This window comes from Palaemon carinicauda, chromosome 30, assembly GCF_036898095.1.
Source record: "Palaemon carinicauda isolate YSFRI2023 chromosome 30, ASM3689809v2, whole genome shotgun sequence".
NCBI lineage: Eukaryota > Metazoa > Arthropoda > Malacostraca > Decapoda > Palaemonidae > Palaemon > Palaemon carinicauda.
Genome location: NC_090754.1, coordinates 60,586,944 through 60,614,060, shown reverse-complemented (window position 1 = coordinate 60,614,060; position 27,117 = coordinate 60,586,944). Strand labels below are relative to the sequence as shown.

General features: G+C 44.3%; 1 protein-coding gene across 2 annotated transcripts in view; it reads left to right on the top strand.

The window, feature by feature from the left end:
* The window catches only part of PolE2 (DNA polymerase epsilon subunit 2), a 149,581-nt gene that overhangs the window by 122,190 nt on the left and 274 nt on the right, over positions 1 to 27,117 (top strand). The gene's annotated exons all lie outside the window — the stretch shown is intronic.

Here is a 27,117-nt window from a genome sequence, read left to right as displayed (position 1 = left end):
ACAGGTCGGGCATAGATGAACTGAAGTCTTGGACACGGGAATGATTCCTTGGACCACCCTGTGACGGGTGTGACCACCTACCTCCCAACCACCACAAGGCGGTTGCCTCGTTTTGAAAAATTCTGCCGATTTAGAGATATCAGCTATATATATATAACTGCCAGGTAAGTATTCATAAAACTTTGTTTTATCATAAAAACTCCATATTTTGCAAGTCATTCTTCGCAGAGTTTACTGTACGTCATGTATCTGGCGGAAGCGCGCTGACAAACCGAATGATTTCCTTTCATTGTTACCGAGTAATCTTATTACAGCATTCCCATCATCGAAACACCCAGTAACGATATCAAGTGTTTTAGTGTTCTGTATCAGTAGTTATGAGATTAGTACAACTTACCGTAAATTTAAGAAAAAAAATCTGATGTCATATTTCTGGCGGAAGGCGAGAAGCAAATCAAGTGATTTCCTTCCGATGCGTTACTATTCCCATAATCGAAACATCGAATAATGATATATAGAATTTTTTATTAATTTGAGAGAGAGAGGGAGAGAGAGAATTCCTTTTATAACTAATAAACGGATTTTGAGCGAAGCGAAAAATCTATTTTTGGGTGAGATGGCCATGCCGTCCTGATGGAAGTTCCTATAGGGTAGCTTCCTAGGGTATATTACAACTACGGCGATATTCCCAGAGAATTTACCTTAAGGTACCCATAATTCTAACTCCTGGTGCGAATATCCCTAATGAAAGTACCAGGGATATCGCGAAAAATCAGCGGACGTATTCTTGACACGCCACATGGCAATCTGCACCCCGAACAGAGATAACACTTCGAAGGGGTCAATTGGCAAGAAAACGAAAACGAGAAAGAAAAAGGAGAGCCGTTCGCAAGGCGCTCTCTTCTCCCGTTTCGTAAGCGTGCATTGCGCCGATTCTGGCGCCATCTGTATTCCTTGTAGCGATACACGAGGTGCTACAGATACTGTATCTAGGGAGGGGTCCTACAGCTCTTTCATAGAAAGGGAAGGGCGGGTCCATCAGGACGACATGGCTATCTCACCCAAAAATAGATTTTTCGCTTCGCTCAAAATCCATTTTTTGGGCTCAAGCCATGTCGTCCTGATGGAAGTATACCAGAGCATTACTGTATCTGTGGATTCTCAGAACGTGCCGTACTCCCCGGAGGTATTTCCCCGGTCGACTAGACCTAGAGACCTAAGATGTTACCGTTATACATCTTTTCAACTAACCATAAACCATGTTAGAGCTTCCTGCCCCCTACAGGGAAGAGTCCTACTAAACTCTGGAAAAGTCTCGAAGAGTACATATACCTATGTATGAATACCAGGCAAGCCAATATAGTGGTCTCACCCTATATTAAGTAAAGCATAGTTTGTAAAGAACCACTGTGTCAATATGAAATATCGACCAGTTCTCCGCTCAATACTTGTATTGGACAAAGGTTTATATCCGCATAGGAGGAAACTTGTAAATCCGCCACCGTCCCCTTATGGGATGGAGTCCTCCCGCTAAGGGAAAGCATAAACCAATGCAACATTAGCTTGCAGAAAGGAACAATCTATTAGAATTATCCCAGATAAATGTACATCGAATGAATGCTCAATTATACCAATAAATTGACACAGGTGAAGGAGACGCAAGGTTCTCAAGAACCAGTTTATTGACAGGCAATAAATCGACAGGTTAACAACAATTATATATATATATATATATATATATATATATATATATATATATATATATATATATATATATAGAGGAGGATAACCAAAACTTTAAGCATAAGTATGATAGTAAACAGAAACTTGTTTATCTGAAAGAAAAACATTAGTGCCACTTTTAACATACCGAGGTATCAAAGTCATAAAAGTCTCTATTACCAATCAGTCACATTAGCGTTAGAAACGCTCGGCACACATGTCTGCACTTATGCTAGGTTCACCTTTGGAAGTGGAACAGTCAACGTGGGCAACTCGGTGCCCTCACTTAGTTTGTAGCACAGTATGTAACTACACACTCACCCTGGAATTAATCGTCCCAATTAAAACCACTGTTCCTCGCAGAGTTAAACAGCAGGGTTAATGACGCAACCCACTGCTACCACAGATCTCTTTAGTTGCTCCACTTGCTTCGCATAGTGACGAAAGAACACTCTGGAAGACTTCCAGCCAGTGTATGAACGAAGATGTTCAAAATCCATACAATTAAAGAAATTTAAGGATGAGGCAACTTTCCTCGGATCGTGACCTGCGGGTGTACTGTCAGGATCCGCTCTGCGAATAAAATATGTGATTTTCGCCCTGAGTTGTTTCAGTGATAAATTTGAGCCTGACGTTTCTCCCCTGAATAGTTGACCACCCTTAAAGTCTGAAGTTCTACGAAGATAGACCTTTAGGCATTCTACTGGACATAGAGATGCATCTTCTTTCAGAGGGCAAATTCTCCAGGGACCCCACCTGTTGGTGGGTAACTCGTTCTTGGCGAGAAACGTAGGATCCGGAAACAGGTTCAGTTCTCCCCCATCCAGGAACTGAACACGACACTCCTCTCTCGAGAGGGCTACAATCTCACTAACCCTGGCCCCGGACGCGAGTGCAAATAAGAAAATAACTTTTTGGGTCAAATCCTTTAACGCACACTCTTCATTGCTCAACAGAGAAGTGAAATGAAGAACTTGTCTAAAGACCATGAAATGGGCTTTGGAGGTGCTGAAGGTCTGAGCCTAGCGCAGGCTTTCGGAACTTTATTAAAGATCTCGTTAGCGAGGTCGACCTGGAAGGCATATAGAATGGGTCTTGTCAAAGCAGACTTACACGTTGAAATCATGTTAGCTGCCAACCCTTGACCATGGAGGTGGGTGAAGAAAGATAAGCAGAAGTCCGTCGAGATCTCCTGCGGATTCTTCGCCTTGACAAAGGCCACCCATTTTCTCCAAGATTACTCATATTGCCTTCTAGTAGATTTGCACTTATATTCTTCTAGGAAGTCTATGCTGGCTTTCGAAATCCCGAAACGCTTTCTCACCGCTAAAGAGAGAAAATCATGAGCTGCAGGGTCCGGGTTTTCTGTAATGAAGCGCAGACAGTCGACTCCTGGACTCGCTGGGTCAGAACTGGATCTGGTAGCGGTAGAAACTTCAACCGTAGTTCCAATGCCAGAGGGAACCACACGCTGTTCGGCCACTTGTGGGCCACTATTGCCGCTACTCCCTTGAAGGATCTCAGTTTGTTGAGGACCCTCAACAGAAGGTTGTGAGGAGGGAACAGATAAATCCTGGACCATCTGTTCCAGTTGAGGAACATCGCGTCCACTTCTTCCGCCAAGGGGTCCTCGTACGGGGACACGTACAGGGGCAACTTCTTGTTGTCTTTCGTCGCAAAGAGGTCTATCTGCAGTTCTGGGACTTGACTCAAGATGAAGGAGAATGATCCTGCGTCTAGGGACCATTCCGACTCTATCGGTGTGAACCTGGATAGAGCGTCCGCTGTCACATTGCGGACTCCTTGAAGGTGAACTGCCGACAGGTACCACTTCTTCTTTTCCGCCAATCGGAAGATGGCCAACATCACCTGGTTGAGAGGTGGCGACCTTGATCCTTGTCGATTCAAGCATCTCACAATACCTCGCTGTCCAGCACCAACCTTATGTGGATCGAGTGACGCAGGGAGACTTTCTTTAAGGTAAGGAGCACTGCCATAGCTTCTAGAAAGTTTATGTGAAAGGTCTTGAATAGATTGGACCAAGTCCCTTGGGCCTTTTTCCGATGAGAGTGACTTCCCCACCCCTTCTTCGAGGCGTCTGTGTGAATCGTCACCGACGGCGGAGGTGGCTGAAGAAGTACCGACTTCTTTAGATGTCTGGCTTGGGACCAAGGCCTGAGAAGAGTACGTAGATGAAGCAGAACTGGTCTTCTCAGATCTCTTCACGCGTTTGATGCATAACTTCTCCAAACTCCGGTTGCATCCTTTAGCTGTGCTCTTAGCACCGGGTCTGTTACCGAAGCAAACTGGAGAGAACCCAGTACTCTCTCCTGTTTGCGTCTTGATATCCTTTCGGAATCTAGAAGTCTCTTGACAGACCCAGCTATCTCCTTCCCTTTCTTCGCTGGGATAGAGAAATGGTGTGACATTAGGTCCCAGTGGATTCCCAACCACTGGAACTTTTGAGATGGAGAAAGTCGAGACTTTTTTTCTGTTGATCTTGAAGCCTAGATACTCTAGGAACTGGATCACCTGCAGGGAAGCTTGCAAGCATTCTGTCTTGGATGCTGCCCACACCAGCCAGTCGTCCAGGTAGGCTACTACCTGAATTCCTTTTAGGAGTAATTGTTTGAGAGCTACGCTCGCAAGCTTTGTGAAGATCCTTGGGGCTATATTTAGCCCGAATGGCATGGCTCTGAAGGCGTATAGTCTTCGTTGTAGCTTGAACCCTAGGTAGGGGGAGAGTCGACGATTGATTGGAATGTGCCAATAGGCGTCTGACAAATCTATGGAGACGGTAAATGCCCTCTTGGGCAGTAAGGTCCTTATGTGTTGCAGTGTTAGCATCTTGAACTTGTTGAGTGGCGACAAGTCCAGAATGACTCTGAGTTTTTCCGAGTCCTTCTTGGGAACACAAAACAGCCTCCCTTGGAATTTGATGGACTTTACCCTTCGGATCATTTTTCTCCAACAGATCTTGGATGTACTCCTCCTGAACGGGGGTGGAGTGTTGGAAAAACCGAGGGCACGGGGGTGGAGTGCTGTACCAGCTCCAGCCCAGTCCATTCTTGAGTAGGCTGTGGGCCCAGGGATCGAAGGTCCACCGATCCCGAAAATTCTGAAGTCTCCCTCCTACCGGTATCATCTCACTTGGATTGTTGTCCTGAGGTCTTGCCTCCCTGACCGCGACCACCCCTGAATCCCCTTCCCCTTGAGGGGCGCCTAGACGAGCCTCTGGCTGCTCCTCTAGGCTTTGCTCGAAAGGAAGTTGACTGCCCTTCGAACGTTGGGTTGAATGCCGGGGACTGTGTCGACACGGCCTGGGGTACCCACTGGAATGTGGTCGGGGTTTGTGCCACCATCTGGGGCACTGAAGGCATCGGCAATTGCTGTTGCTGTTGCTGTCTAAATGGCTTGGCGGGCCGAGATGGAAGCCTAGTCCTCTTAGTCTTCCTCATTGGTTGGGGACCCTCATCCGGGGAAGACTTTCTCTTGATAGACAGGCCCCACTTCTGTAGAAGGTTTCTATTCTCCGTGGCGGCCTTATCAACAACTTCTTTGACCGATTCGCTAGGGAAAAGGTCTTTGCCCCAAATGTTGGAGGAGATTAGTTTCCTTGGCTCGTGCCTCACCGTAGCCGAGGTGAACACGAACTCCCTACAAGCTCTCCTCACCCTGACGAAGCTGTAAAGATCCTTCGTCACTGTGGCCAGATGAGTCTTGGCCACTACCATGAACATTTCATGGACCTTGGGGTCACTTGCCATCGTCTCAAGAGTGGTCTGAAGAGACATCGAGGCAGCCAGTCTTTCTTTTGTCTCAAGCTCTCTCCGCAAAAGAACGTCAGACAGCTTAGGGAGGTTCTCACCGAACTGACGTCCGGCAATATCAGCCTCCAACTTCCCGACTGAGAAGGTAAGATGGACGTCCTTCCAATCCTTGTGGTCCATAGGTAGGGCCAGCGACAAGGGTTTACACTCCTCCAGGGAGGGGCAAGGCTTGCCAGCCTTGACTGCTTTTAATACAGCCGCAAACCCTTTCTGTAAAAAGGGAAAGGCTCTAGCAGGAAAGGACACAAAGGAAGGGAGCTTCTTACTCAATGCAGCTACTTTTGAGTTCGTGAAGCCCCTCTCTTTCATCGAAGATGAAAGCAAAGCTTGAGCCTTAGCATGGTCCATCACTATGACCTCCTTCGGCTCTGTCTCCTCCTTTGAAGCTGGTTCCTTCCTCAACCGGACATAACAGTCCGGATATGACCCCTTGCTGGGCCAGAATTCCACCTCCTCTAGGGGAACTGAACCCAACTTATCCGACATGACGATCTTTCCAATCGTCATCGGCATGTGCTCAGCATATCTCCACGGGTTAGCATCTGAGCACAAGGGAAGGTCTTTCACATTGAGCCTTTTCCGGGGCCCACGTGATGCTGCAAGCTTCTGCATCTGCAGTTCCATTGCAGCCGCCTTCTCATTATTCTCCTTCTGCATTTGTTGGATCATTCCAACAATGGAGGAGAGGGCCTGTCCCAGCTCTACTGGGAGAGCGGACGATGTTGAGGGAATAGGTTCAGGGATCTGAACCGGAGCAGCCGACACCTCGTCGGCCTCTTCCTCTACAATGTCTGGGGCTTGAACTTCATCCTGGCCTCCTGCCAGGAGGTCTTCCTCCAGACGCTCGGACACGTCTGACATCCTGTTGTCCAACTGGATGTCTTGCAAGGCGACCGCGACTTCAGCATCCACCTGGATCTGAACTAGGGGGGTCTCCTCTTGAGGCTGGGGAATCAATGCATCAGCTGATGCCCTAGGGAAAAGGTAAGCCCTCATCTTCTCACTTGGAAGATAAGGTCCAGAGGTGTTCTTCTGGAAGCCCCTTACCCAGGTACGAAGCTTCTCCCTTGCTATATCCCTTGATTCCGCCGTCCTAGGGGAATCAAAAGCCTCAGTAATCAGGTTAGAGCACACGGTACATACCTGAGGGTCCCAATACCGGAGATCACCCTCGGAGACAGCTCATGCTGCGTGCCTCCTGCATAACTCATGTCCGCAGAAGTTCTTACTGCGGACGTTGCAGAAAACACTTCCGCACTTCGGATGGTCCTCCTGTAAAGAGAAGAAATATCCATGAGTATCAAGTGAACTACGTATCACTGGATATGCACAGTTTAGCATAACAAATCAGAAAGGAAAGACACACCCTTGTGTTTCCCGCACAACCAATTGTTGCAGCCTTCCAGATAATAAAATCGTATGGTTAATCTGTCCTAGAGTTACCAATGAAAAATTTCCAGAGGAAACAGGTGTAGCTCACACCTAAGATATGATTTTAAAATACCGGATAATAGACAAGAAAGAACTCACTTTCTTATCTGTAAGGCAACACCAAAGGGCTGTGCAAGACAACACAAAAGTGTTAGAAAACACAGTGTTGTACTAATACTATACTATAGTTTTCTTCCTACAGTATATGCTATACTGAAGAATACTGGTACAGTATAGAAGGTAATGCGCCGGCCGGCAGTGCATATAAGGAAGGGGAGAATCTAATTCAGGCTTCCTGACCAATGCCGTCTGGCTCTACAGACAGACATGGATGAGGTACCAAGGGAGGTTCGGGCAGCACTCAAAGCAGAAGACCTTTGCCGGCCGGCACACTCTGCCGGTCGGCAAGGGACTGAGTCAATTCCACATCCTAACCTATACTAGGTCCAGATGTAGAATGACATACAGTACTGTAACGGCTAGGCCATTACAGAGATAGAGGGGGAAGGGACAAAGAGGGTCCTACTAACCTTGCTTTAGTAAAGAATCACCCGCAGCCAAGAAAACTCATCTTAGCCTAAGGGAGATCCAAGGAGGGAGGCCAGCAATACTGTACTTGCCAACCCCCACTGAACCAAAGCAAGGAAGGTGTTGCTACTCCCAGGGAAAGGATCTTATCCTCCCACCGAGAACAGCAACAAGGACTAGTCTGCTAGATCACAAAAGAAGGAATCATCTCGTACAGAAACCTTCGGCAGTGACCTAAGGAGGCTAAGCCTCCTATGTCTGCGTCAGACTAGCGAGGGAGACTCTACCCCAAGCCAGACAAACACAGACTCAGACTAAAAACTCTGATGTTCTGCCCCTCTCTGAAGCCAGACTTACTGGAACAGGAAGGTACAGTAACACCCCAATATAGTTGTATCGAAAGTTAATTCAGATAAACCACTAGGGTTAAGCCCAAGGCTTAAACAGAGGGAAAGGGATTGCATACCTTCTCCGAAGAAAAGAAAGCAACCGGGGAGTATGAGAAAGTATACTAAGGCTCCATAGGCAACTTAGCTTAGGCACCAAGAGAATCGTTTACCTAAATCACCGAAACTCACTCGTATACTATCTTGGAAATAATCAATATAATCTTAAATGTATAAAACTGCCTAAAGCTTCAATAAAATTTTAAAAACACTCGGAAATCCAAAAATCATGCAGGAAAGTACTAGGGCCTAACGACTAGGCTACATGGTCTAGCATAGGCCAGAATTGGCGAATACTTCGCCAAAACAAATACTAAAAGCACGAAAAAGGAAATCCTATGTAACGCTGAACAGCTAAAATTATTAAAGCAAAACAGCCGGGAACGTCGCTCTGGCTAACTAAAACTCATACCTAGCGAGCGACAGCGTCCAGGACGCCTCCGGTAGGCAACGGCTCTTGTAACAAAGATTATTATTATTAATCACTTTAAAAAATTACCAAGAGCCTACATTTATACATAAAAGAAATAATACTCAACTTATCAGAGGCAGACGGAAGTTGGAGAAAGCTTAATAAATCGATTAAATCCAAGATTTTGCGAGAAACAGGAAATAACACCGAGTTGTTAAGCTACGCAAAAAGGAATACAGATGGGGCCAGAATCGGCGCAATGCACGCTTACGAAACGGGAGAAGAGAGCGCCTTGCGAACGGCTCTCCTTTTTCTTTCTCGTTTTCGTTTTCTTGCCAATTGACCCCTTCAAAGTGTTATCTCTGTTCGGGGTGCAGATTGCCATGTGGCGTGTCAAGAATACGTCCGCTGATATTTCGCGATATCCCTGGTACTTTCATTAGTGATATTCGCTCCAGGAGTTAGAATTCTGGGTACCTTAAGGTAAATTCTCTGGGAATATCGCCGTAGTTGTAGTATACCCTAGGAAGCTACCCTATAGGAACTTCCATGAGGACGACATGGCTTGAGCCAAAAAATAAGGTCTATAAACGAACTGTATAGAAAATGAGATACCCTTTAACATATTGGCGCTGATGTAATATGCATTATGAAGAAATTTCGAATGTCAAGAAAATTATATAAATGTGTTATTCGCACTATATAAATTATATGTGCTCATAATAGTAAAACGGCAGCGTGACCTTGAGATCAGCCAATGCCAACCGAAAGTAAATCAAAAGTATTTGTTGATTATTGATATGCTGAAGAAATTGAAAAATAAAATATAAATGTTCTTTAATAAACTACAATCAAACACAGTAATGTCTAATGAAATATAAAGGCTTAATATTGAACTAGAATACTATATGAAGCTTTGAAAATGAACTACCCGTATGCGATTGCGAGAGCGAGCACACACACATACACACAGAAACAGCTACAACGATTTCGCATTATACCTAATGATTAGACGAACTGCATGGAAACTGATTTCCTGTAACATATTGGCGATGATATAATATTCCTCATGAAGATATTTCTAATAAGTTAAGAAATATAAAAAAATATGCCCTACGTATGTACACCATATTTTGATACGGTAGGTAGCCGCACTTTCAGATCAGCTGATCATAACCAAAGGTAAACAAAATTTTCAGTACTTGATTGTAAAATGCTTCCAAAATTGATAAATAGAATGCAAAAGTGCATTTATAGAGCATATGATATCCTATGAAACAAGAAAATGGAATAATGATAGACAGTAAGAAATTATTGACAAAATATGATCCAGATGATTGCCGAATCATAACGTATCAAAATAAATCTACGGAAACTTCACTTTTTTAGTTCGACATACGGCGAACTCGACTTACGACAAAGTCGGCGACGACCTGTATAGCTAACGTCTCCGACGATCGGCAGATTCAAAACTCGCGGGCGATCACCATGCTGGTTGGCTGGGTGTACACTAGCGCCAACTGTTGGCAGGATACTAAACATATTCCGATAAGCTCCAGTTCTTCTCTGCCGATTGGAATGTCAACATTGGTTTCGTGCTCGCGCTAAACCTAAAGTTTTCTGCAATTGGTGAAGTACTTGTTACAGTAATGGTTTTTTGGCTTTCACTGTGTTGGATATTCTTCAAATACTATTGAATCCCTTTTTTGATTTTCTGTTGCTGAACTTTGCTGGTTTTTTTTTTATCTCTTTGAAATTTCCATAATGGCCGACCCTTCTCCTACTGACCCTTCTCCTGTTTATAGAAAATGTTCAAAGGATTGTAACAGGCGCCTTCCAAAGGCTTCCATCGATCCCCACTCTATTTGTGTTAATTGTAGAGGCAAAGCTTGTCAATTAGGGGATCGATGCGAGAAGTGTGTCGTTTTATCTGAATTTGAGTTTTTAGAATATTATAAATATACTCGAAAACTCGAGAGATAGGCGTAGAAGAAGTTCTTCTCGCTCCCTAGAATTGTCCTCTTCCCATGCCCCTGAACCTTTTCCTCCCCCTGTAGTGGTAGTTTCAGAACCCCCTACTTGCACTAATGAACCTTCTCTTAAAGATATGTTGAAAGCTATTCATGCTTTGGGTGAAAAGGTTGAATCGCTGGCCTCGGACAGAAATCAACTTATGTCCCATGTCAAAATTTTGAAAAGTGAAAGTGTTAAAGTGAAAAGTGGTAAAAATGTGTTCAGTGTTAATGTGGAGGGTTTCGACTGTTCGTGCTCGTCGTTCGCCCAGTCCGAGACCTCTTTCAAGCTCCCCAGCCCCTGGGAGAAAGAATGTCACAAGACCAAAGGTAGCAAAGTGTTAAACAACAAACAGACGTTCCCTCAGAGGTTACAGACGTTGCTCCTCAAGCACGTCCTTACCATAAGAGAGGCGAGACTAAGTTCTCCTCGTCTTCCGATGACTCGTTTGTAAAGAAAAAATCATGGCGTCAGGTTTCGAGACCTTTAAAAAGAAAGTTAGTTCCTTCAGAACAGAGTATACATCCTGGCTGTAGTCACTGGAGCAGCCCGGAACGTATTCCTTCTTCAGAGGAAAGTTCTCCGATTAAACGTTCATATTTAACGTCTAGTGTTGTGGTTCCGGAGGCCCCTTCTAAGAGTCACGATCCCGTTGTGCTTTCTGGTTGTTCCAGACGTGACCTTAATACTGCGACTCTCGTTGATAGTGCTGACGTTTATGAACAGACGTTCCCGATGTTGAGGTCTGTTCCGAGTGTTGTAGATCCTAAACTTAGTGTTTTGCAGGACATGCAGTCCAAGCTGTCCTCCTTAATGCAGGCTTACGGTCCTGCTCCTGTTCGTCAGGAACCTTTGCTTGCAGTACGTCACGGGTATGCTAAACGTGTGTCAGGTCTTCAACCATCTAAGCGTGAAGTGTTACGTCACTCCGATCTTAACCCCAGTGTTAGCTTTGCGGTTAAGCGAGATTCAGATCGTAAATCTCGACGTGACGTTGAACGTCAGTCCGTTCAGTCTAACCTTGATTTCGAACTGCAGTCACTGCAGTCTCGCTATGACGTTGAACGTCAGCCACCGTAGTCACTACGTGACGTTGAACGTCAGACACCGCAGTCACTACGTGACGTCGAGCGGCAGCACAGCAGTCACGGCGTGACGTTGAGCTGCGGTCACCGCAGTCACGATGTGACGTGACGTCAACCCTCCTGCCTTAACGTCTTCTCAAATACAAGTCTATGTAGGCTGTCAAGCTTTACCTTCGCGACATACGGGGATTTCTCCTTCTCGTAAGAATTTGATTTTATCAGATGAAGTTTTCTCTGAAGAGGAAATTGATGATCCTCTATCGACTAATGCTCCTTTGGGGATCCTTTCAGAGGAAGAAGGACCTAAGGTTGTCCAACAATCCCTTGATTTCAGAAAGATCATGAATGTTTTTAGAGAAGTTTTTCCAACTCAGTTTGTGACTGCTGCTCCACGATCACCACCACCTGAGTTTACGTTAGGTTTGACTGCTTCGACACCTTCGTATGCGAAGTTAGTGCTCTCTCGCTCTTCCAAGAGAGCCATGCGCTTGCTGGGAGACTGGTTGGCAACCAGAAGAATCCTGGGAAAGCCTGCTTTTGCTTCTCCTCCTTCTAAGTTAGCTTCACGTTCTAGCGTATGGTATGACACTGGAGAAGTTCTCGGCTTAGGAGTACCTGCCTCTCCCCAGGGAGACTTATCAAGCCTGGTAGACTCTCCCCATCGTCTAGCCATGAGACGTTCCAAGATTTTGAGGACCCCTTCAGAACTGGATCATCTACTGAAAGGAGTATTTCGTGCTTTCGAAGTTTTTAATTTTTTGGATTGGTCTTTGGGAGCTTTAAGTAAAAAGGTTTCTCCCTCGGACAATGATACTGCCATCCAAATTATGTCATGTATGGACAAGGCCATAAGGGACGGTTCCAACGAACTTGCGGCTGTTTTCACTGCAGGAGTGTTAAAGAAAAGGGAATCATTATGTTCATACCTTTCTTTAGGAATTACTCCGTGCCAGAAGTCAGAGTTAATGCTTGCTCCTCTATCGAATACTCTGTTCCCACAAGTGCTTATTAAAGATATTGCATTGTCTCTTGCATTGAAAGATACGCATGATCTAGTGGCCAAAACAGCACGCAAAGTTTTGCCCTCGTCCTTTAGCAGCAACAAACCCAAGTTTGATACGCCAGCCTCGAGATTTATTCCTCCCTTTCGTGGCAGAGCCTCCAACAGAGGCACCTCTCACCCTGACGGAAGGCGAGGTAAGAGAAGAGGATCCAGGTCCACCCGTGGCAGAGTCTGACTGTCCTCAGCTTCAGACAGCAGTAGGTGCCAGACTGATGAACTGGCAAGCATGGGAGAGAAGGGGAGCGGATCAGTGGTCAGTACTTTTATTAAAGGAGGGTTACAAAATCCCATTTGTACGGAAACCTCCTCTAGTACATATATTCCAATAGACCTCTCTCCCAGGTATCGAGAGGAAGCAAAGAGACAAGCCTTGCAACATCAGGTGTCCCTTTTGTTAGAGAAGGGGGCAGTGGTGAAGGTCTTGGACCTTCAATCCCCAGGCTTTTACAACCATCTCTTCCTGGTTCCGAAGAACACAGGGTGTTGGAGACCAGTGCTAGATGTGAGTGCACTCAACGTGTTCATTATGAAAACGAAGTTCACGATGGAAACAACAAAATCTGTTCTAGCAGCAGTAAGGGAAGGCGACTGGATGGTCTCTCTCGACCTCCAGGATGCGTACTTCCATATCCCGATTCACCCACCCTTTCAACGTTATCTAAGGTTCATGTTCGGGAAAGAAGTGTACCAATTTCGAGCACTGTGCTTCGGCCTCAGTTCTGCTCCTCTAGTTTTTACAAGGTTCATGCGGAATGTAGCGAGCTTCCTACATTCGTCAGGGATCAAAGCCTCCCTTTATTTAGACGACTGGTTAATCAGGGCGTCGTCTTTCCACCGCTGTCTGGACATTGAACCTACCCAAAGAGTTAGGTCTCCTGGGGAACAAAGAAAAGTCAGAGCTAACTCCATCCCAGACGATTCTATATTTGGGGATGGAGATACAGAGTCAAGTTTTTCGGGCTTTTCCATTGCCCACAAGATTGGAGCAAGCTCTGTTAAAAATTTACCTCTGTCTGAAGAAGAGCAATTGTTCAGTAAGGGTTTGGATGAGCCTCGTGGGAACCCTATTATCGTTAGAACCATTTGTCTCCCTGGGAAGACTCAACCTTCGTCCTCTCCAGTTCCACCTAAACCAACATTGGAGCAAAGAGAAGGGCTTAGAGGCAATTTCCATTCCTATCTCAAACTCAATCAAGATATGCCTGACTTGGTGGGACAACAACCTCAGATGTTGAGAGGGTCTCTCACTTGCCCCCAAGAGCCCAGACCATGTGTTGTACTCAGACGCATCGGACATGGGTTTAGGAGCAACTCTGGACAATCGAGAATGCTCAGGTCTTTGGTCCAAAGATCAGAAGAGACTTCATATAAACCACAAGGAGCTTCTGGCAGTCCATCTGGCCTTGAAAAGTTTTGAGAATCTGATCAAGAACAAGGTGGTACAGGTGAACTCGGACAATACCACGGCCTTAGCCTATATCTCAAAACAGGGAGGACCCCACTCTCACTCCCTTTTCGTCACTGCAAAGGACCTCATCATTTGGTCAAAGGAAAGAAACATCTCCCTTATGACGAGATTTGTTCAAGGAGAAAAGAATGTGATAGCAGACTGCCTTAGCAGAAGAGGGCAAGTCATCTCCACGGAGTGGACGCTTCACCAGGATGTGTGCGAGAAGCTATGGAGGATTTGGGGTCGACCTACCATAGACCTGTTTGCGACTTCCTTGACAAAGAGGCTTCCCACTAACTGCTCTCCAGTCCCAGATCCAGAGGCAGCCCACATAGACGCTTTCCTTCTGGACTGGTCGCACCTAGAAATCTATGCCTTTCCTCTATTCAAGATCCTTCACAAGGTTTTTCAGAAGTTCACCTCTCACGAAGGGACCAGGTTGACGTTGGTTGCTCCCCTCTGGCCCTCAATGGAATGGTTCACCGAGGTACATCAATGGCTGGTGGACGTTCCAAGAAGTTTACCATTGCGAATGGATCTCCTTCGTCAGCCTCACATAAAGAGATTCCATCAAAGCCTCTCTGCACTTCGTCTAACTGCCTTCAGACTATCGAAAGACACTCTAGAGCTATTGGGTTTTCGAAGGAGGCAGCTAGTGCGATCGCAAGGGCGAGGAGATCCTCTATCATCAGGATCTACCAATCTAAATGGGAGGTATTTAGAGACTGGTGCATATCCTCCTCTTTTTTCCTCATCCAATACCACTGTAGCACAGATCGCGGACTTCCTGCTTCATCTCAGAAATAACCGCAGCCTTTCTGCCTCAACTATTAAAGGCTACAGAAGCATGTTAGCTGCAGTATTTAGACACAGAAACTTTGATTTGTCTAATAATAAGGATCTTCAAGACTTTCTCAAGTCTTTCGAAACTTCCAAGGAACGTCAAATTACTACTCCAGCTTGGAATTTGGGCGTAGTCCCTAAGTTTCTTATGTCTGAAAGATTTGAGCCTCTAAACTCAGCTTCAAAGACCTTACCCTCAAAACTCTCTTTTTAGTGAGCCTTGCTTCTGCAAAGAGAGTCAGTGAAGTGCATGCCTTCGGCAAAAATATTGGCTTCTGCTCCAATAAAGCAGTGTGCTCTCTGCAGCTTGGTTTCCTGGCCAAAAATGAGCGACCATCTCATCCATGGCCGAAATCATTTGAGATTCCCAACCTATCGGAGGTTGTTGGGAATGAAATTGAAAGTCTTATGCCCTGTAAGGGCTCTAAAGTTTTATCTTAATAGAACAAAAACGTTACAAAGTAATTCAGAGGCTTTATGGTGTTCGGTAAAAAAGCCCTCCTTACCAATGTCGAAAAATGCCTTGTCATATTTTGTTGGACTTTTAATTAGAGAGGCCCACACTTACTTAAATGAGGATGATCAGAAATTGCTTAAAGTTAAAACTCATGAAGTCAGAGCAGTGGCGACGTCAGTGGCTTTTAAACAGAATAGATCCCTTAGAAGTATTATGGACGCAACCTTTTGGAGGAGTAAATCTGTGTTCGCGTCACATTATTTGAAAGATGTCCAGACTCTTTATGACGACTGCTACATGTTGGGACCATTCGTAGCAGTGAGTGCAGTAGTGGGTGAAGGTTCTACCACTACATTCCCTTGATCCCAATATCCTTTTTCTTCTCTTGAAACTTTTTTAATTTTTGGGGGGTTGTATGTGGAGACTGAGATAGTCTTCCGCAATCTTTTGATTTGGCATGTGGTCAAACTTGTTTCTTGAGATTGCCCAGATAAAGGGTATTGTTGAGGTCCTGTTATAGGGGTGTTCACCCCATATATAACAGCACCTAGAGGTCTTTCAGCCCCCTGGGTGGATCGCTGGGCTTCATAAGGAGAGCGGACTAATGAGGCAGAGTATCATCAAAGTCAGCTTCCTTATCAGGTACTAATACTTAAGTTTGTTTTTTAATTGTCAAAACTCTTGAGCTTATATTCCTGCAATGTTTAATATTGGTCTCTACCCTCCGCCAAGGGTGTGAATCAGCTATATATATATCCACCGGCTAAGTTAAATATTTAAAAATGATATTTTCAATTTAAAATAAATTTTTTAATATACTTACCCGGTGGATATATATGATTGAATACCCTCCCTTCCACCCCTCTAGAGTCCCTACAGGCTGAGAAGAACTGAAGCTTATCGGAATATGTTTAGTATCCTGCCGTGTGGTGGCGCTAGTGTACACCCAGCCAACCAGCAAGGTGATCGCCCGCGAGTTTTGAATCTGCCGATCATCGGAGACGTTAGCTATATATATACTGTATATACATCGGGTAAGTATATTCAAAAATTTATTTTGAATTGAAAATATCATGTTTACACTCCATTGGCTGGCTTACTTGGCTGTAAACTTCTCCACATCATTGGAATGGCATGTACTGTATTTATGTCTTGTATATGTCTTTTTTGGGGCTCAGCCATGTCGTCCTGATGGAAAGTTCCTTAAGGCAGCTTTTTAAGGGATATTTAGCTACAGGGATACTCCCAGAGAATTAACCATAGGTCTCCAGAATTCTAACTCCTGGTGCGAATATCCTTGATATATCTTTAAGGATATTGCATAATATCAGGGGACGTATTTTTTGATACGACACATGGCAATCTTCACCCCGAATAGATTTTACTCTTTGAGGGGGAAGAGTGGCGAACGAAGGGGAGCCGTTATCAATGTACCCGGGGGACCCCCTCCCTGTACTACTACGGCGCATTATTCCTTTGAACGTAGCATTTAAGCACGGTGCTCTCCCTCGTTTCTCTCGGTGTTGTTACTGTTTTCAAGGAATATTATCATGTAATCTCTAGCATCTTCATCCTCTGGAAAGTTGAGTATTTAATCTTCCCTGTGTATAATTTTATAGCTCCCTTCTCACAGTTAAATTAACATAATTTGGGTGTGTTAAGTGGAGCACTGCCATCTCCGAAGACGACCATTTTGAGACTGCTGTCGCACGCCATAAATGCAATTATTTAGTTAGTAGTGCGACGCTCCTGGTATTTAGCTATAAAGAAATTTCTAGCTAGTTAGACAAAATTATACCAGTGAAGATTGCATATACACATATAATATTTCCTCTTCCAATTATAACCTTTCTTATACGATAGGGCCTCTGTGGTATCATTCGTAGCCGTGGTCCCCACTCGAGTTAGGCTAGCCTAACCCGTTTAGTATACGTTAGTAACGTTAATCCCTTTGTTTAATCTCTAGTATCATTTCTATTAATTCGGTTGGGGGTATACATATCCCCTAGAATTATTGGTATAATTAGATACGCTTCTCTTTTAGAGAAAAGAGGATAAACCCTTCTTCCCCCTGAGTGCCGCCATCCCAGGCGGCACCCTATCTTCCGTCATCGCCAACGAGTAGTTAACTCCGGCTTGACATGGATAGTGTTTTACTGTCGATCTTCCTTGCCAGCGAGTATCCCGGCTTTGAAGTATGACAGTACTGTAACTCAGGGTGTATTGTCTTGTAGCCGACAATGTCATCGACAGAGGAATCGTTATTCCTCTGCCGGCTATGATGTTGTCAGCAAAGGAAGCTAGGCTTCCATAGTCTACAACTGAAAGTGAACGGCATAATTGCCGCCTCCTTTCTCCCTTGTGGACTAGAAGACATGTCTTATATCCGGCAATGTCAACGGCAGGGGAATTGTTATTCCCCTGCCGCCCATGACGTCGCCAGTATAGGAGCTTGGCTTCTTGATTTACAGCCGAAAGCAGACAGCATACTTGCCGCCACCTTTCTCCTCTGTAAAATATAAGACCCTTTCCCTCCCCCTTCTGTCCTTTAGTGCCGGCCTAGCCTTCACAAATGTCCTTTGGCCGGTATTCTACAATCATCCCCGCTTGCCAAGCTGACTGGGTTACCGGCCGGGTTCCTACAAATGGCGGTTAGGTTACCGCCTTGACCAACTCCCTAACGGAAGCAAAGCTTCCGGAAAGGTTGAGCCGACTCTGACGGCTGCCGGTGGGAAACCCATGATATACTGTTGAGAATTCTTCAGTCCTCTCTTTGACTGCCATCCACAAACCTTGTAACCGGCAGTACAGCCGGCAACAGAATTTGTGGCTGGATGGAAGCTAGAATCAATGTATTCCTCCCCTTCCATTAGAATTCCCATTGAGGGAAGAAGGCTGTAGAAGGCAGTAGCCCCCTACTCTCCTAATTATTGTACTAAACTATAATAATACGGAGTCGTCCTCTTCATCCTTTCTCTCTCTCTGGCAGCATTAGCCTAACCCGGTAGTATACCGGTAAAACTACAGTTTATGACAATACAGTAGCTAGTATTCCTGCAGTATAACAATACAGCAGTTAGAAAACTACAGTATACAATGATACAGTTGTATGAATTTTTCCAACATACTCTGTGTATCCTTTCACAGTCTATTGCTGAGACCGAATAAAATGTTGAGGTGAACTATTCCTTCAACATCCTGATGAATCCTAGATCATCGGGATACTGATTATTACCGTTCAGTATTAATATTCTACAAGTGGAGGAGTCAGTGTAAATATTCACTGACTCTGGCTCTATGTACGAGAGTTATTCCACTCTGTATTTTCCCTAGTAGGGAAATTAAAAATATTAATAATGACGGAGATCACAGCAATTGCCTGGAGAGGAAACACAGATATGTGGCTTTCCTACTACTTTTCTAGCTTACTATCCTAAGCTATTAAAAATAATAGTAAGTAATACTATTGTTAAGTATGTGCATTTATATCAATGATATAAACAACTGAGTACTCATTTCACCCTTTTTTCTCCCCTACAGGAGGAGCCAATGGTGAAGGGTACAGTTATGTTCTGCAACCACAAGAGTAAGAACTTTGTGGGCCTACGATGTACTGGTCTCATATCCCCTGCTGCATCAGATCTGGATCCCTGAGGTACTGGGACCCGTATTTTAAGCATATGTTTTATCAATAATATAAACAACCTAGTACTCATTCACCCTTTTCTCCCTTACAGGAGGAGTCAATTGCGAAGTGTACAGTTGTGTTCTGCAACCACAAGAGTAAGAACTTTTGTGGGCATACAATGTACAGGTCTTATGCCCCTGCTGCATCGTATCTGGATCCCTGAGGTTCTGGGACCCGAAGGGTTGCTCCAATCGCTTGACCTTGCTGACCGAAGGCTTTGTATGCAGCAAGGGAAACCCGTCAAAGGTGATTATGAGGCTTCCAGAAGAACTCTCCTGGACCTTACCTACCTAACAAATCTTTGAAGTGCCTACTGTTCCCTAAGGCTCAATCAAATACGTTTGTGCCTCAGGTACAGGTCCAGCCTCCCTCTATCCAACGGACAGTAAACACGGATATCAACAAGGCACTGCAAGGCTTGGACATCTACTAAGATCGGATGTCAGAGGTGTCCATTGACACCGGACAGGACCTACTGCAAGAAGGCCCTGAATAAGGATTAGTTCAATCACCCACGGAGGAAGAAGGATCCGTTTTGACGGTGACTGAGGTCCCTCAGCTCACTGTGCCGGCATATCAGCCTATGCCATCAACCTCTTCAGCCCCAACTCCCCAACTGGCTAGACAGGTTGGCAGGAGTGAAATGCTCCTAGAGTCGATCCAGCAGATGTTGACACTGTTCTGGAAGGAACAAGAGGAGAATAAGCAAGATCTCAAAGAGATGAAGAGAGAAGTACAGGAAAGGAAACGTCCTGGCGCTTCCAGGGTCTCTGCTAAGCCCCTTAAAATATCTGACCTCCCTCACTGCTCCAAACCAACCCCTGGAGGTAGACGGAACATATGCCCATCTTGAATGGGAAGCTTTATATCTCCGAGAAGTTGGGGTCCAATTCCCTTGAAGAGCTTCAATTCTGGCCCAGCTTTCAGCGTACCCAGATTGCTACGTGAGACTGCGAGATGAACCTACATCCCGTGTGGAGACTATACCGAAGGAAGTCATTGTCCTCGAACATGACAAGGCACAAGCCATCCTTACCAAGACCCAGAAAGGAGCCGGGTATATTAACTCCAAAGTCTCAGCATTGAGCAAGAAGCACACAACCTTCATTGCTCCTTCCTCCAGAGCCTTCCCCCTTTCGGGGAAAGCCCTAGACTGTGTCATGAGAGCAGTCGAAGAGGGCAAACCCTGCCCAATCCTAGAGAAATGCAAACCATTATCTCTAGCTATGCCCACCTGCAAGAAGTGGAAAGAGGTACGTCTAACCTTCTCCGTCTTGATGTTGGATCCGGAGATAGCAGGCCAGCAGTTTAATAGGAAACATTCCAAAGTTGCCAAACCATCTTTTGAGAAGGGAACAGGAGACGAAAGATAGTCCTCCTGCCTCCCTGTCTCATCGGAACTTCTTGGAAATGTGTGCAGGCCTTAATAATGCCCCACCCTTGTGATGGATATGTATGCTTTTTTCAGGTCAAAAAAGGACCTGTAGAGAGCATGTGTTTGCCACAACAACGATGAAACACGAACCCAGAAAACTGATTTCATCATGTATTTCGGGTGAAGACCCTTTCCCACAAGAAGTGGTCCAAGAAGTCATTGCCTCTCCAAAAGTGGGGCATTTCCTCAGAGGAAATCTTCATTAGAACTGCACAATTTCCGACCGTGACCTCGACCACCTTTCGGCCCTACAAAGGTAAGGGCCCAAAAAGAGGATCCTCCGGAAACTCCCCAGAGGTGGAGGAGGACGCGGTCACGGAAACAAGTCCTCAGGAACCTCTAAACAATGAGAGGTTCCTGGTAGGAGGCAGACTTTTCCACTTTCAGGATCGTTAGACCTTCGATCCCTGGTCCACAGCCAAATTACGAATGGACTTGGTTGGAAATGGAACAAAAATCCACCCCTCTCTTCCAAAATTTTTCCAACACTCCACCCCTCTTTTCCAAAATTTTTCCAACACTCCACCCCCTTATTGGAAGAATATACCTCAGAACTCTTGAATAAGAGGTAATGAGAAAAGCGAAGTCCATCAAAATTTCAGGGAAGGCTGTTTTGTGTTCCCAAGAAAGTCTCGGACAAACCTAGAGTCATTCTAGACTTGTCTCCACTTAACAAGTTCCGAATGCTTACATTGCAACACATAAGGACCCTTCTACCAAAACAGGGGCGTACACAGTCTTAATAGACCTGGAAGATGCTTACTGGCACCTACCAGTCAGTCGCCCCCTCTCCTCCTACCTAGGATTCAGGCTACAGAAGACAAAATAGGTCTTCACAGCCATGCCCTTTGGACTAAACATAGCCCCTATGGTATTCACAATGCTAGCGGACACAATCGTCCAGCAACTACGCTCCGAAGGAGTACAAGTAGTAGACACCTGGATGATTGGCTGGTGCGGGCAGCATCCAAGACTACTTGTCTGCAAGCGGCCGGGAAGGTGATCCAGTTCCTGGAACACCTGGGCTTCAAGATCAATCGCTAGAAGCCTCGCCTTTCTCCAGTTCACAAGTTTCATTGGTTAGGAATCCATGGGAACCTACAGTCACACCACCCCTCCATTCTATTGAAGAAGAGGAGAGAAATAGCAGCATCTGTCAAGAGACTAATCCAACACAAGAGGATTTCAAGACGCCAAGAGGAAAGAGTACTGGGCGCTCTCCAGTTCGCAGTAGTGACAGACCTGGTGCTCCCTGGAAGAATGTGGAGGCCATTCGCATGAAATGGCAGGGCAAGAAATTGATCACTCCAGTTCAAAAGAACTTTCACATCAACATCTTGGAGGCTATGGCAGTCCTCCTGACGTTGAAGAGACTATCCCCTCGCAGAACATTCCACATCAAACTGGCCCTCAACAACGAGGTGATAGTAATATGTCTAAATCGACAAGGCTTGAGTTCACCTCACATTACTGTAATCACTTGATGTTAGCCATCTTCCGCCTGGCAAGGAAGAGAAGATGGCATTTATCAGCAGTTCACCTTCAAGGGTTCCGCTATGTGACGGTGGATACTCTATCCAGGCGAAAGCCAATAGAGACAGAATGGTCCCTAGACGCAGACTCATTCTCCTTTATTTTTGATAAAAGTGCCGGAACTGCAGATCGACCTCTTTGCAACGAGCGACAACAAGAAACTACCTCATTATGTAGCCCCTTACGAGAACCTTAAGCAGAAGCGATAGACGTCATGTCTCTCGACTGGAACGGATGGAATCGAATTAACCTGTTTCCACCAACCAATCTCCTGCTAAAAGTCCTCGACAAGCTAAGATCCTGCAGAGGAACAGCTCCTGTAGTGGCCCCCAAATGGCGCAAAAACAATTGGTTTCCTCTAGATCTAGAATTGAAACTGTAGCTGTTTCCTCTGCCGAACCCAGTTTCATCCAAACTGGTGCAGAAGTCGACTGTTACATTTCACCCTTGAGAACCAACAACCTGCATCTCATGATTTTTTTGCCCTAGCAGCGAACAGAAAGTTTGGGATCTCAAAGAATGAGGCTGACTTTATTGTAGAGTATAAGTCAAGTCCAACCAGGAGACAATGTGAATTGTCTTGGAAGAAAGGGGTAACCCTTGTGAAAACAAGGGGACCAACAGAAATTTGAACAGGTTTCTGTTTCTTTCTTCTTTTACCTACTTGAACAAGGCCTGACTTCCACTACGATAACCGCATGTAAGTCGGCCCTGACTAGACCTCTTCTATACGCCTTTGAGACGGACCTCATAAGCGAAACCTTCTTTAAGGTGCCAAAGCATGCACTAGACCCACGCCAGCAACCCCTCCAAAACCCATTTCATGGTCGTTGGTTAAAGTCTTACACTATGCTTTGAACCTAAACAATGAGGAATGTACTCTAAAGGAACTAACACAGAAAGTCAATTTTCTGTTCGCAATAGTCTCAGGGGCTAGAGTTAAGGAAATATTGGCCCTATCAGGGATGTAGGCCAGATTCAGTTCCTAACCAGGAGAACTGAACCCATTTCCTGATCCTGCCTTTCTGGCTGAGAACGAGCTGCCCACCAAGTAAGTGGGGTCCTTGGAGAATCTGCCCACTAAAGGAAGATGTCTCTCTATGCCCAGTAGAGTGTCTTAAGGTCTTTCTTCGTAGAACTTCAGACTTCAAGGAAGGACAGCTCTTCCGAGGCGAAACCTCAAGATCAAAATCTATCCCTAAAATAACTGAGAGCAATGCTCACCTACTTATTCGCGGAGCGGATCCTGACAGCTCACCCGCAGGTCACGATCCTAAGAAAATTGCTTCTTCACGGAACTTCTTCTAACACTATACGAAGCAAGCACATGAAATAAGACATGTTGTGGTGGCGGCATGTAGTGTCAAAAAGCCCGTCATCTAAGCGCTGCGACGAACACAATTTAACCATAAAAGAAACCCTTTCTGGTACAACTCAGGAACATAAATGGTAGTCTACCCTTAAATCTGCACTCTGGTGCAGTTGCAACAGTTCCTCCTTTACTTAAACCAGATGGCTCAGTCACTCACTGTCCAAAGGAAAAGGCAACCCTATTGGCTGATGTTTTTGACAGTAAACTGAGTAATGAAGAACTTGAACTTCCTCATTCCTGTTTTCCTAAGGCTAAACTAACTAGTTTAGCTTTTCCTAAGGCTAAACTAACTAGTTTAGCTTTTCCTAAGGCTAAACTAACTAGTTTAGCTTTTCGATCTTGTGAGATTAAAGTTCTGTTGATGGACCTTGATACTTATGGTGGTGTAGACCCAAATGGTATTTTTCCTTTGTTTTTTTATAAAGACAGCCAATTTCTTAGCTCTAAAGTTATCTTGTTATTTTGTGCAAGTTAGCAAGAAGAGGAGCATTTAGCACTTGTGGGAGAATTGGTAATGTTACTCCTCTATGTAAATGTGTTTGTGGTAGCTCTAGTCCCACTGATTACCGCCCAATTTCCATAACTCCCATATTATCTAAAGTTTTTGAACGTCTTAATAGGTTTGCTGAAGGTAATCACCTACTCACTAGTTTGCAATTTGGTTTTCGTAAATGCCTTGGAGCATGTGATGCCCTTCTTACAATCTCCAATGCTGTACAGAAATCCCTTGATTGTGGTCAGGAAGTTCGTATGATTAGCCTTGATTTTAGTGCTGCCTTTGACCGTGTTAATCATGAGGCCCTTGTTTTCAAACTCAAACAGTTGGGAGTGGGTGGGTCGTTTCTTAGCATTATTATTGATTTTTCAAGTAATAGATCTCAAAGAGTTGTTGTTGATGGGCACCATAGTGAGTATAGGAATGTGATATCCGGTGTTCCACAGGGCAGTGTTCTTGGCCCATTACTTTTCTTACTATATACACATGACATGTGGTTTGGCCTAGAAAACAAGCGTGTTGCATATGCAGATGGTGCTACTCTCTTAGCATCAATTCCATACCCTGAATGTAGATCTGGGGTGGGTGAATCCCTTAATAGAGATTTAGCTAAAATTAGTGCATGGTGCAAATTATGGGGTATGAAGTTGAATCCTAACAAAACTCAAAGTATGATTGTAAGTAGGTCAAGGACGGTGGCTCCTCAACATCCGGATCTCAGTATTGATAATTTTTCTTTAAATTTGTATGACTTTTAAAATTTTAGGTGTGATTCTCGACAGCAAATTTACTTTTGAGAAACATTAGGTCTTTGTCTTCTTCAATTGCACAAAAATTGGCTTATTGAAAAAGTCTTACAAGATTTTCGGTGATCAATCTATTGTGAAGAAGTGTTTTAATTCTTTCATTCTACCTTGTTTTGAGTATTGTTCTCCTGTCTGGTGTTCAGCTGCTGATTCTCATCTTAATTTGTTGGACAGAAACTTACGGTCTATTAAATTTCTTTTTCCTGATCTAGATATTAATCTTTGGCACCGTCGTTCAATTAGTTCATTATGCATGTTGCATAAGATTTTTCATAACTCTGACCATCCCTTACATTCAGATCTCCCTGGACAATTCTATCCTGTTCGTAATACTAGGCAGGCAGTTAATTCTAATAGCCAGGCCTTCTCCATCATGAGGCTCAATACTACACAGTATTCTAGGAGTTTTATTCCAGCTGTTACCAAGTTGTGGAATGATCTTCCTAATCAGGTAGTTGAATCAGTAGAACTTCAAAAGTTCAAAGTTGGAGCAAATGTTTTTATGTTGACCTGGCTAACATGAGTCTTTTTATTGTTTATATATGACATATGTGTTTTTGACGTTGTTAATAGTTTATATAGGACATATCTGTTTTGATGCTGTTACTGTTTTTAGAATGATATATTGTTAATTTATTCTCATCATTTATTTATTTATTTCCTTATTTCCTTTCCTCACTGGGCTATTTTTCCCTGTTGGAGCCCTTGGGCTTATAGCATCTTGCTTTTCCAACTAGGGTTGTAGCTTTGTTAGTAATGATAATAATAACAACAGTGAACTGCTTTGGGACTTTCCAGTGCATCGGGTGCATGGGTACATTTACCCTCGAGTGCAAATCACAACGATGATTAACACACTGTTCCATATAGGTGCACATCTGACCGATAACACCAGTGCCGAGTGAACGTTGCGTCACAGTGTTTATGCATTTCCAAAATCTGTACGAATCAGTCAGATTTGGTTTCACATCTCCATTGAGTGGCATCATTTCTATGAAATTACATATTTTTTCGACAAGAGAAATATGGACCCTGATGTGTTTTCAATGCCGGAACAGATTCATACCTGATTGTGACTACATTTGATAATCTAGTTACAAGGTAAAATACTAAATGTATTTGCGTCTTATTGCTGCTATCTCAGTTACAGACGAATAAAGCATACTAGAGTTTTAATTAAACCCTTGAAGCGCCCAACTTGAAATCAGAGTACAGATTTCCAAGGTATGAGAAGGGTAATCTCTGAGATTACCGTCCATCTCTATGGAGATACAAACTTTGAATCCTTAAAGTCGAAGTCGACACTTTCCCTGCAGGACGCAGGAAGCCCTAAGCTAGTTCCAAGCTTAGTGGGTATGACAAATAATGGTGATGTTGTATATAAAGGTCTAGGATTCCATATAAGGAACTCATTCAAAGTAAAGGCACTTATACAAACCCACAGATATAGTACTTTTTAGTTAATTCTCTGGCAAGCTTCCATCAGGACGACATGGCTGAGCCCAAAAAATGGATTTTGAGCAAAGCGAAAAATCTATTTTTTGGCGAGATAGCCATGTCGTCCTGATGGACCCACCCTTCTTTCTTAAAATGACCCCACCCGAAACTATTCTATCTGCGGCTATTCCTGCTTGAATGCAACAAGGAATAATGCGCCGTAGTAGTACAGGGAGGGGGTCCACCGCGTACATTGATAACGGCTTCCCTTCGTTCGCCACTCTTCCCCCTTAAAGAGTAAAATCTATTCGGGGTGAAGATTGCTATGTGTCGTATCAAAAAGTACTGTACGTCCCCTGATATTATGCGATATCCTTAAAGATATATTAAGGAGTTAGAATTTTGGAGACCTATGGTTAATTCTCTGGCAGTATCACTGTAGCTAAATATCCCTTAGAAAGCTACCTAAAAGAACCTTCTATCAGGACGACATGACTATCTCGCCCAAAAATAGATTTTTCGCTTTGCTCAAAATCCGTTTTATTAGGTTTGTTGTATCAGAATTTTTTTCCAACTTCAAGTCATTATTTTATCTTTGTTCTTTTATGATTATGCTGTAATGAGGTACATATATTTAGCTTTGAATTCACATAAAAATGAGTATTTTAACATGAAAACTAATTAGCATACTCCAATCAAAGGAAAATCACTATGATCAAGCAGCGAGAGTTGAGTGCTCTGGGGTTTTATACACAAAATATATAAGGGTACACTGTATTTTGAATAGCGGAGTATTATTTTTAATATCGTTGTTGTTATTACTGTTTTCATGAATTTATCTAGACCACAACAACACGGTTGAATTAAATGCTAGTACAGTAGTAACGTGTTTGCCTAGTCTAGCATTCGCATGGCAGCAGATCGATCCCAGCCCAGGACCGTGAGTTTAAGCTGTTTACTGGGGAGGCCACTGCTGTGGTTGGGCACCCTATGGCGGGTTGGGCTTGCCTGACTTACGTTATGGTGAGCATCTATTCTGATGAAATTGGAACTGAAACCAGACACCTTTA